The sequence below is a fragment of the Jatropha curcas genome, chromosome 11 (assembly GCF_041381405.1).
Source record: "Jatropha curcas cultivar XTBG-Jc1 chromosome 11, XTBG_Jcur_1.0, whole genome shotgun sequence".
In the NCBI taxonomy this organism is placed as follows: Eukaryota; Viridiplantae; Streptophyta; class Magnoliopsida; order Malpighiales; family Euphorbiaceae; genus Jatropha; species Jatropha curcas.
Genome location: NC_143161.1, coordinates 23,806,558 through 23,818,847, shown reverse-complemented (window position 1 = coordinate 23,818,847; position 12,290 = coordinate 23,806,558).

The window sequence follows — 12,290 nt, the reverse complement described above, 5'->3', positions numbered from 1 at the left end:
CCAAAAATAGTAAATAAAATATTAACTATGCATAGTAATTTTTCCGGACTAAAATAATACCAAGTTCCGGACCGATGGTACTATTCACAGACCGGTAAATCACTATTACCGACACTAAAAAAAAATCAGTCTGTTACATATTTCCTATTATTTATTTGTTATTTGGGCCATAATGAGTCATTTATGAGATACAAAGCAAGATTGCTCAGCGGTTGAAAGGAAACCTTGGATCGAGACTATTATTCATTTTCCTTTTCTGAGTTTCTGAAATGAAAGTTCGTGTACCACTTCCAGTGGCGTGCGCCATACGTAGTGATGTGCAGACCTTTCTCTAATCAGAATTCTTCATAGGGAAATTACAGAGCTTTCTAACTTGAGCCAAAGTGGCATGCGCCACACGTAGTGGCGTGGTGCCACTACTCAGTGGTGTGTGCCACTTCTGACACAACCAGAAGCTTTTGGTTGATCACAGATTGCTCTCACAACTAATGCAAAAGAGGTGTTTTTAATACACTAGAAAGCGAAAAAGATGGGGAAAAGGATAGAACTCTCAGGAGTTATCTTGTTTTAAAGAAAATCAAAAGATTTTGGGGAAAATCAATCAAGAAACCTAAAAGTTTTGATCTTGGATGAACAATCCAAGTTTAAGTTTAATGAGTGTGTTTATGGGTCATCAATCACAAGGTCAAGGGCATTTTTCTCAATGATAAATGAGTAAACTTCAAGATCTAAGTTAGAAACACAAGTTTTAACTTAGATTGAAGATTGAGTAGTAAAAATGCAATAGTTTTCCCTTAGAAATAAAAAACATCTTCCATCTCTTAAACCCTTACCCGATTTATAGGCAGATAGGGAGATGAGGTGGCCCCATTTTAAGGCTTAGGTGGCAAGTGCCTTTAGTGGTCCTAAAAACAAGTTGGGCCTATTTTTACCAAATCGATCGGGGTTGCACGTAAAATGAGGCAGCACACCAGAATGCTAGCTGAGCAAACCTGAGGTGCTTCCCAGAACGGGTTTCGCTGTGAAACCCCTAGAAACCTGAAAAAGTAAAAACGGCAAAACAACTCAAATTTCTTAGACATGGACCATCTATTTGAGAATCAAAACAATCTGATATCTTGATTCCATTTTATGTGAAAAAGGTTATCATTAGTAAGTCCTTTATGGGAAAAAATTGAGTGTCTACAGTTTGCCCCAGTTTGATGATATGTTGCTTTTTAAGCAAGATGTCGTCAAAGTGTATAGTAGACGCATAAGTAAGAAATGCTTACCTGACAGTTGTTGGATTGCTGTGTCTTGTTGAGACAGGGCAGGTGTCCTTTGGACTGAGTTGCATTATTTGAACGGCTTAGATGTAGGAGGTGCACCATTTTGGCGACTTTGCTAATGTAGAATGCCATTTGGCGAGGTTTGGCGGAGGAATTATATCATGGTGGTTGACGTCTTTTGTGGAGGAGTGCGTCATTTTAGCGACTTTAATCTAAAAAGTGTCACTTTGGATGAGTGCATTCTTTGAACGACTTGGTCTTGAGATGCGTCACTTTAGATGGGTGCGTTCTTTGAATGGGTTGATTCTGAAATACGTCACTTTGGATGGGCATCACTTTAGACACGTGCATTCTTTGACCTAGTTGGTCTGAGATGCGTCACTTTGGGCAGGTGCATTCTTTGAATGACTTGATTTTGAGATACGTCACTTTGGACGCATGTGTTCTTTGCACAACTTGATATGGAACTGCGTCGCTTTGGACAGGTGCATTCTTTGAATGACTTGATCTGGAAATACGTTGCTTTGGACGAGTCCTGCAAGAAATAATTTTTGCTAATAGGAAACAAAGGCCTTTGGCCAAAAAGGTTAGTATTAAAAATTTCGTGATTAAGCCGAGAAAAGTGTGCAAGTGAATATGAGTGACTTTGCATGAAAATATGTGAAAATGCATGAATTTATATGAAATTGCATGACTTTGCAAGAATTTGTGTGAAATTGCATGAAAATATGTGAATTTATTAAGAAACGTGTCATGGCATGCAAAACAAGGAAAACTTTACCTATTGACCCAAAAATTTACCTATGACCAGTGATGATGCATATGCTTAGGCTAAGCATGAGAGCTAGTTTAAAGCCTAAGTTTGGCCCAAAAGCCTAAAAAGCTTATATATAGGAGAAAGTGAACCATTTAGATTTCACTTTCAACCTAAAGCTCAAAGAAACTTTTAAATATTCTCTGCTTCTCTCCTTTTCTACCAAACATCATGGCAGCTGAAAACGTCAGTACTTGGATTCTCGGAGGTGTTGTTATTGATCCCGTGACTCGAGTATTGAGTTCCGGCATGCATTTATGGGAGATCGTTCCCTTGGCTAGGAGTTCCATCAATTTACGATTGGATTTACTTAGGCACCTTTGTTGGAGCCAACTGAGGTAATTCAGAACCCTTAATCTTAATTTTCATGCATTAGGAACATTAGAAACACGAAAATAATGGTTAGAAATCCAAAACTAGGAGAAATCAAACCTATTTGGTGCAATTTGCATCTAGCTGCGCCGCTGTGGAGTGCGCCATTACATGTAGCATGTGCCACTTGCTTCTATGTTGGTCTGGATTGTTCGTAAGGCCAAGCTTATTGCGTGAGGACCTAAGTCAATTGCGCATGGCACTAGTGAAGTAACTGGTGCCACTTCGTGCGCCTTGCGCCGATGAAGTAGCATAACTTCATTCTAATTGGCATGTCTTCTATAACCTGCAATCAACAAACATGTTTTCTGCTTTGCACTTATTTATTTGTATACTTACAATGTCTATTTTTGCAAAGAACGTCTTGCGTTGAGTCTAGTGGAAACGCCTGCAATGCCGGTGAGCTGTTTGATCGATTACTCGAGCGAGTGCAAGACCATGTCTGAGAGGTCAGTTTCAGACGGTTCATTGACACTTTACCACATGTGTTGGGCGAAGCTTGCCCTCAAACTTATAGGCGCTGATGGAACGATGGATGGATACCACTCACACCTTCCATCTTCCATTCGGCGAGATGACCATCACACCGGTTGACTTTGCTGCTATCTCTAGCCTACCATTTGGAGGTAGGTTAATTGTCTTTGATGATTGTCTCCGGTCTCTGAGCCGTGTGGGACTATGAGCGAGCCTCAGAGCTTCCATCAGTATCGAACCCACCATCACCCAAAAGCGGGTTCGATATGATAGCATCTTCTCATAATATCAGGAGATGCCCCAGGAGGAATTGGAGGCAACGGATGTCGACATCATGGCCCGAGCCTATCTCTTTTATTTGTTAGCGACCACTCTCTTCACCAACCATAGGAATGACACTGATTTAGCCTTATTGCCCCCATTGCAGGATCTTGATAAATTGAAGCAACCATGAAAGACAAATTGAAGCAAGAAAGCCAAGCTTCCTTTCGGCAACTCCATTCTGTCAAGGAGTGTCGACAAGTCATTTGCCGAAGAATACTATTGTTATGACAATATTAAAAGAAACCATCTGACATGAACTCCCCACTATTGTCACTCCGAAGACATTTTATTTTCTTCCCAAATTCTTTTTCAACGGCTTCTTTGAACTCCATAAACTTAAATAGAGCTTCACTTTTCTTTTTTAAAAATTTCACCAAAGTGAATCTTGAGTGATCATCCACCAACACCATAACATAACGATGTCCACTATAGCTTGATGTTCTCGTTGGTCCCATTAAGTTCGTATGAACCAGCTCAAACAATGTGGATTTTTTATTTGACGTCCTTTTGAAGGGAAGATTGAGGACGTGTGATTTTTTCAAAAATGGAATTGGAAATAATCGAGTCGAACAGGCTTGGTTGATTTTATTTAGTAAATTGATTTTCTTTATTTAACTCGTTCGTTTATCCTCAAAAAATGATTCTTTTACTTTGGTAAGAGGTTTATGAATTTTGGAGTCGCCACCCTTATTATGGAAAAAAATTTCTTAAATTAGTCAATTCTTTGGAATCGACTAACTCAATTTTAAACCAGAGATGAGGTCCAGGAGTTAAGTATGATAGGGGAAGGTGTTAGGCACCCCTATCACCCGATTTTAGACCGGCCTCCTCATTGCCCAATGATTCACAATAACTTAAATAATGCAATTAACTAAAAATGAGGTGTAAATATTTTTTGATGTAATTTTGGAAAACTATGTCAATCATACATCTTAATGAAACATAAAGCATGAAAATAAACATTCAAAGAAAAGAGGAGTGGGGGGAGGAGAAAAGATCTACACATACCTAATTTTACAATTTACCCTTAACTCTCCAGATTTCTTAATACCCAATAATTCTTACAAAAATTCTTACCCAATAATTCTTACATTTAGCCAACTATTACATTAAAGCATAATAAGAATAAAACATCCATATGATCAATCACAAACACAAAGTAACCATTATCCATAGAATCGAAAAATCATACATTCTTAATCAATAATCATTCATTCATACAATAAATGATCAAATGATGCATGTTCTAATTACAATATTGATAAATGAAAGGTTAGTGCAATAATAAAAATCAAACATTAAGTTAGAAACATAAAATTAAAGGACAGAGTAATAAGGTGCTTGAAAAGTAAAGAACAGTAATTAAAAAGCAAGAAATTAAAGGTTTGAACAAGATTTAAGCTCATGGCCTTGATCTTCATCACGAATGATGAACAAATACACCAATCATTGCTCTCAATCTTGTTTTTATGGTTTATTTGATCCATTTGCGGCTAACTACGCATCCTAGACCATTTAAGGTTGGAGCTTGGCCACTAGATCTTTGAATCTGGGCCATTTATTGATTATTTTACATGTTGAGCCTCTAAATCGAAGGGCCTAGCGCCATAAGGAGAAATGGCGTGTGCCCCATGTAGCGGCACAAGGCCCTTCCCAAGTCAGGACGCTTCAGGTAAGAACAAAGTCAAGTACAGGGTTTCTAGGTTGAAGTGGCATGAGCAACAAGCTTATGGTGCACGCTACATGTATTGGCTTGTGCCACTAGCTTAGTTCATGCGCCATAGAGGCACAGAAACACCCTTATGGTTGATCCTAGATTTTTCTCACAACTAGACCCAAGATAGGTGCTTAAAACATCGAAAAGGAAAAGAAAAAAGACCAAGAAATGAATGAGAGGTTCTCAGATATTACTTTTTGGTGATTTCTTTAAAGTTTAATGTAAAAGATGGATGAAGAAACCCAAATGCATGGTTCTTGATCCAATAATCTAAGATTAAAGATTAGTAAATATGTTTTTGGGATTTTTAACTTATCTTTGAGGGTTTTTGATTGAATAAACAATGAATCTCAATTTGAGAACAAAGGGAAACAAAAGTTGCCTTTGATTTCAAGTTTGAGTTTTTAAAACACAAGACTTTCCCCAAAGATGTCAAAAATCCTCCCCTCAATGCACACCCCTAATGCCTATTTATAGGTAAATGAGGGTGGGTGGCCCTATTTTAGGGCTAACGTGGCAAAATGCCACTGACGGAGCCCGCAATAGGGCTGGCTCAATTTTTACCAAATCAGACCGGGTGGCACGTAAATGGGGCGGTACACCAGAAAGTGTGTCGGGCAGGCCTTACGCGCTTCTTGGACCCGGTTTCATCACGAAATGCCCGGTAACCCGAAAAAGTAAAAAATGGTTAAACACACGTATAATCTTAGTCACAGACCATTGGTTTGAAAAACGGAGCAACTAGAGATCCCGATTCAAATTTATGTAAAAAAATGATATATCATCACTGAACCTTTATGGGCAAAATTTGAGCGTCTACAAAGATGATTAGATTTGCCCTAATGGCAACCTCGACAAATCATATCTTCAAGGACATTTTTCAGAATTGGCAAACCATCTACTAACCTTTTCGAAGAGATTTGCTGCAACAATCGATAGCCTATATGACCCAACTGAGTGTCTGAAATTGCAAAATTATTAGTTTCGCTTATTTTCTTCATATAAGCTTCTCCTGTTGACATGACAAACACACACCCTTTCTTCTCTCTAATAAAAATAACATCAGCTATTATTTATTTCACATTATTAAGAACTTTTACATTTTTTGGGCCAAATAAGACATGCTTTCCATAATCAGTAATTTGAGGAACAAAAACTATATTTTTAGTCAAACCTAGAACGTGATAAACATCATCTAGTTTTACACCTCCCGTTCTGACAATGTCAATTATCACAACACCTTCTTTTGTTACTGGATGAGTAGAGTTATCGCCTGAGACAATAACTCGATCTCCATGATGTTCATGCATGAGAACAAAGTGTCATTCCTCGTTACATTGTTAGAATAACCAGAATCTATGATTCAGTCTTCCTTATTTTTATTGGCATACTTAACAAAAGTTTGAGTTGGCTTTTGTTCAATAGCTTCAACAGAAAAACAGTGTTCCCATTTGAGTTGATCATTTTCTTCACTTTTATAGGCAGCATTGGACTTGACAAGCTTCACCCTACAATTTTTCCTAATAGGCCCAAGCTTTCTGCATCTATAACACGTGACATATTTCATTCTTGTGAATTGACACCTTTTTCAACATTGGAATCATTTTTTTCTACATTAGAATCTTCTTCTTGATTTTTTTTTTCCTAGATGAATTTTTCTTATTTGGCTTCCCTTTCGAAAAGAGAACAGCATCATATTCAAAATTCTTTACCATTTGCCTCACAAGAGCTTCTTGGTTAGAGAGCAAATCGTCTAACTCTTCAACAAAAGGTTGTTGTGACCACCCTTGAACAGAAGTGACAAAAGGCCCATACTCCTTCTTTAAGCCGTGAATAAGAAAGCGATGTAAACGGGATTCACTAATTTTCTCATTCGCATCTATTTCTGAATTTCAGAACAAATATCTTTAACTCGTAAAAAATATTCTAAAATTGACATACCTCCTTGCTTTAACATTGCCAATTCATTCTCCAAGAGTTTTACCCTTACAGTATTTTTTTTGGTAAATAATCTTTCAACCGTCTCCTAAACTTCTTTTGGAGAACTTACATCATGAACATGATCAATGATTCTTTGCTAATAGACGTTCTCAAAGCAAAGAGAGTCTTCCCACATTTGATCTTCCACTTTCGTCGTAATTCGACATTTTCGGGCACTTCTGTAAGAATTTCTGTATCAGCACTAACCACTAATTCCCATAGATCCTGACCTTGAATTATGCCTCCATATGCATTCTCTAGTACTTATAATTATTGCTTGCGAGTTTCTCCATCTCATATTGTGTATTACCATTGTTTGCCATCTCCATCATTGCAAATAATAAAACTTTCTTTCCACTTAAACTAAGTTTGAATAACCAGGCTCTGATACCATAAAACAAAAAGAAAGCTTTATAATATGAAGAAAGAAAAACACGAAGCATTCTAGAATGATGGAAATTTGTATTAATAAAAAAATTTGAGAAAGTGATACTTAGCTTTCTGATTACAAGAATTATTTAGAGCATAAATCTAACTAATCTTTCCACAAAACTCTCCACTACTGACTACACTCACCAAAACAATAGAAACAAACCAATGATGTTGTGAACAAGTCTAACACGAAAATAGCTAGCTTATTGACTCAGTAAAAAATAAACTAACCAAAAATAAGGACTTCATTCCACGTGCAATAAGCTGCACTAATTTTTGACATTCCAGGCATAGAAGTAAGCAACGACTTGATCAACTATTATATCTTAGTCGAAAAAATTATAAAGAAGAATTCTCAATATTAAGAATGAAGGATTTATATTTCAAAAAAAAAATAGAAAGAAAGGATTAATCATGTCTAACCTTCAATTTTACTCGAAACTTTTCAAGTAATTGTAACTTCACTCTAAATTGACCTTTGTATCCTGTGCACCCCGAACTTATCAACCTAGTTGCAATTACACCTTAATTTGAATTAATATCCAACTCATTATTTTTGCATCTTAAAATTAATTTAATTTTAAAATTAAATACACAATCATTATTTTTTAATTTATTATATGAATACTTGAGTTTGATTTTATTATTTATTATTTAAATACTTGGATATGAAGTATATTTTTATATTATTTTAATCAAAATTTAGGGTGCAACTGCAAACCGATAGGTTTAGGGTGTTGTAATTCACTTTTAAGGTGCAATTGCACTTTAAAAGTAAATTAGGGTGTAATTGCAATTAAGTTGATAAGTTCAGGGTACCCAAGGTACAAGAGTCGATTTAGAGTGAAATTGCAGCTACTCAAAAAGTTTGGATTAAAATTGAAGGTTAGGCGGATTAATCATTAATTAACTTGTTGAAATATCCAAATCCCGTAATAGAAAAGCTTTGATAAAAGTCTATTGTTGTTCTTTTTCACTGACTATTGGCAATATATATATATATATATATATATATATATATATATATATATATATATATATATATATATGGTGAATCCTTCTTATTATTTAAGTATCAATTTAATAATTTTCTTTTGTTGATTTTAGAAATATATCAATGTCATTTTTTTAAGAATTACATGTATTTTCAATAATTAAGTGTCATCGAGGGACTATAACTTGATACTAAAAACTGCAGAATTTCATTTTCAATTTGCTTCATGTCAAGACAATTTTCTACTTGAACAACTTCACCTATGTTTTAGGTGCTATCTATCTCTTCATTCTAAATCGACTTGATAGAAATCCCTAAAATATATAGATTTAAAGCCAAGATCTACAAACCAACAACACTATTATCCGATCTCCACCGTAAATTATAAAAGTAAATTAAAGTAATATCGAAAGAAATCCTAAAAGCCACAAATCTAAAATCCCAAGATCTACAAACTAAGATCGTATGTGGGTCAAATGTCATCACTGTCACAGGTGGTTCATAAATAACCTCTACATCATTGAAGACGAGAGAAGAGTGAAAAGAAATGGTCGATGACGAGGATCAAATCCTTATTGACGCATGTTATGTTGTTGTTTAATGGAGGGCTAATATCTTGAATGTTATCGCTCAAAAGAGAAGGCATGAGAGAGAAGTAGGAGAGAAGTAGGAAAGAGAAAGATGAGGGAGATTTGAGATTGATGTGGCTTTTTTATTTTCGATAATTTTCTAAAGAAATAATTACATTTCCGCTTTTTACCCCAACAATATCGAAAAATTGGCAAAAAAAAAAAAAAAAAACTTTTCTGTTACTCAAATAATATTTGAGGAATTTTTAAGTGACAAATTAGAGAAAATATATATATATATAATCCTGAAGCAAAAAATATTTTAAACATGCTGACATGGCGCTTTTTTCTTTTAGCATTCATTTTTCTCTTTTTTTTAGAAATTTTTGGACGTTTTCTTTTTTTATTATGATTTTTTCTTTATTTCTAAAAATTTGATTGGTCATTAAAATATTTTTTAAATTTAGAAATTACTATTTTATGATAGTAGTCAACATTTTTGAAATTGTTTTTAGGATTTGATTGACCATTAAAATATTTTTTAAATTTATAATTGATATTTTATGGTAATAATAAATTTTTTTGAAATTTAATCTTATCTAGGTATATACTTTCCTTCTATTGAATCTTAATTTTTATCTATTTATTATTTTGTATCTCTAGGCTTTCTGTTCGTTCTCTACTTCTATTGTTCTCATTTAATAGTTTTTATTTGCTTTGAACTTCTATTTTACAAATTCATCTATTGTGCGACAAATCATACTGATGAATCAAGGTATGTGCTTTAATGTATTTTCCTGATAAGTAGGATTTGACTATGAAGAGATTGAGAGAGCTTAAATCATGCCTCAATGATCTTCAAAATGAAAAGATTTTTTTGGATACTTTTGTTGTGAATTTGCAATTAAAATAGAACTTTCATTTCAGTTTTATTTCATGCTTTTATTATTTAATTTTTAGAATTTGTGATTAAGTAAAGAGGATTTGAGAGTAATTAAGAGGATTAATAACAAAATCTACTTAAAAATCTTAATGGAAAATTATGATTTTTTAGTTGTTTTTTCAGCACTTAAAAACATAAGACGAGAGAAGAGATGAATATAAAAAGCTCTCCACCAGCGTAGTCTTTACCAAAAATGGAATCTGAATCTCGAATCATTCTTAGGTTAGGTTTTCTTTTGCTTTCTTGCTTTCCTTCCTTTCTTTCTTTGAATTCTAAATAAATAAAAAAACTAGATTTATTTATATGTAATTTCTCATTTAATCTTTGATCTTCTTTTCTCATAATTTAATTTCTCTTTTTTTTTTTCCTCTTTTGTTTCGCTTTAATTTCACTGTTTAATCTAGGTTATTGCTTTTTTTTTTGAATTTCTGTTTTGAAGGGACTTTTTTTGGGTTATTAATATTATTATTATTTTTGGATATTAAAATCAATTAATATTTTATACCTCGCTCAAAATTAGACTTAATATTTTAGAGTATAACATGTAATTGGTCAAAATTTGCAGAGATAGCACAATATTTTAGAAGCACATACGTGATATTTTTTTTTTAATTACATATATATTTAAATCTTTTCATAACTAATATTTAACAAATTAAAAGGTTATTAGTTTCTCTCTTCTAAGGATTTTTTTCAATATATATATATATATATATATATATATATATATATATATATGCACGCGTGTGTTTACATAAATTATAAACTATCAATACATTATGTCAATCTTATGAAGGTGGTTACATATATAATGGTGAAATTTAATTAAATTTACATTTTTATCTAGGAATTAGCATTCTCAAGAAGGATTGTGAACTTGGTAGTGTTACTATGAAACTGAGATGCAGTCGGATGAAAATCCAAATATTATACTTCACATCAATATAAGTAATCAACACTTGATTATAGTTAAGAAGTTAGCCATCTTCTTTTTCTATTATATAATTGTAATTGACGTATTTTTTTTATTAAAAAATAACTTTTTTCTATGTTTTGATTGGATCTTTATTTTAATTTAAAAATTAATATTTAATATAATAATTAATTATATTTTACCATTAAATAATAAATAATTATAATTATAATTTATCATATATTATCCATATTGAATTATTTGAATTATAAAATTTTATTTATGTAAAATTATCAAGGATATGAAAAAATATTCAACATGTTTGAATTATAAACTTTAATTAAAACTTAGTTAGGGTTAATTGAAGTCTCTTCAAGAAGAAGCTGCAAACTCATATTCCTCAAGTGTCAAATATGATGTTGGAGCTGTAAACTCACCTTTCTCAAGTATCGAATGCGATGCACTAATGCTATACTTGTCCAATGACTTTCACCTTTCTCAAGCATCGAATGCGATGCACTAATGCTATACTTGTCCAATGACTTTTACACTTGCTTAACCACTTGATTTTATAATTATCTTAAACAAATTAATGTTATTATAACTTTATATAACATGACAATTTAATAAAGAAGAAAAATAAATCTTATAATATAAATTAAATATCATTTATGTATTATAAATATAAATTGTTCGTAAATTAGAAATTGCAAACTATAAGAGTAGCTCGTGCTCTTTATCTAGTTAAGAAATAAGGCCTATAATTTAAGTACTACGAGTGAAAATAAGCTGGACACCTATAGATACCTATGGATAATGGATACCTATGGACAACACTATAATTTAAGTTTATGAGTGAAAATAAGCTGGATATCTGTAGATATCCACGAATAATGATTACATATGAGTAATACTATAATTTAAATATTACGAGTGAAAATAAGTTAGACACCTATAGATACTCATGGATAATGGATACCTATGGGTAATACTTGAATACATTGAATTTGGAAATGCCTATAGTATTTCCGATAGGGCATTGGATAGAGTATAGAAATAGGGATGTTTGGGTCTGGGCACGAGTATTGCACTACCTGACCCGAACCCTACCATTGTCATCCCTAGTAAATATGGATTATATAGTCTAAGGTAAATCTTGATAAGTGTTTATTTTATAGTATTTTTAATATAGTTTTTATTAGAATTTTAGCAAAATTTATCACTTTGATTTGATTTTAAATTCATTTCTTGTATAATTTGTTCAAAGCTTCCTTGAATCTTAACCCACTTGATCTAAGAGAAAATTGTAGGAATCCTAACCCACTTGCTCTTTATCTAGTTAAGAAATAAGCCACCCACATAGCTGTGATCTAGTTTTTATCTCTTAACTCTTCATCTTATTTTTCTTTTCATTATTATTGTTAAGTATGATGATTGATTTAAGTATGACTGAGTTTTATTTAATTATTATGTCCAGCTAAACTCTTATA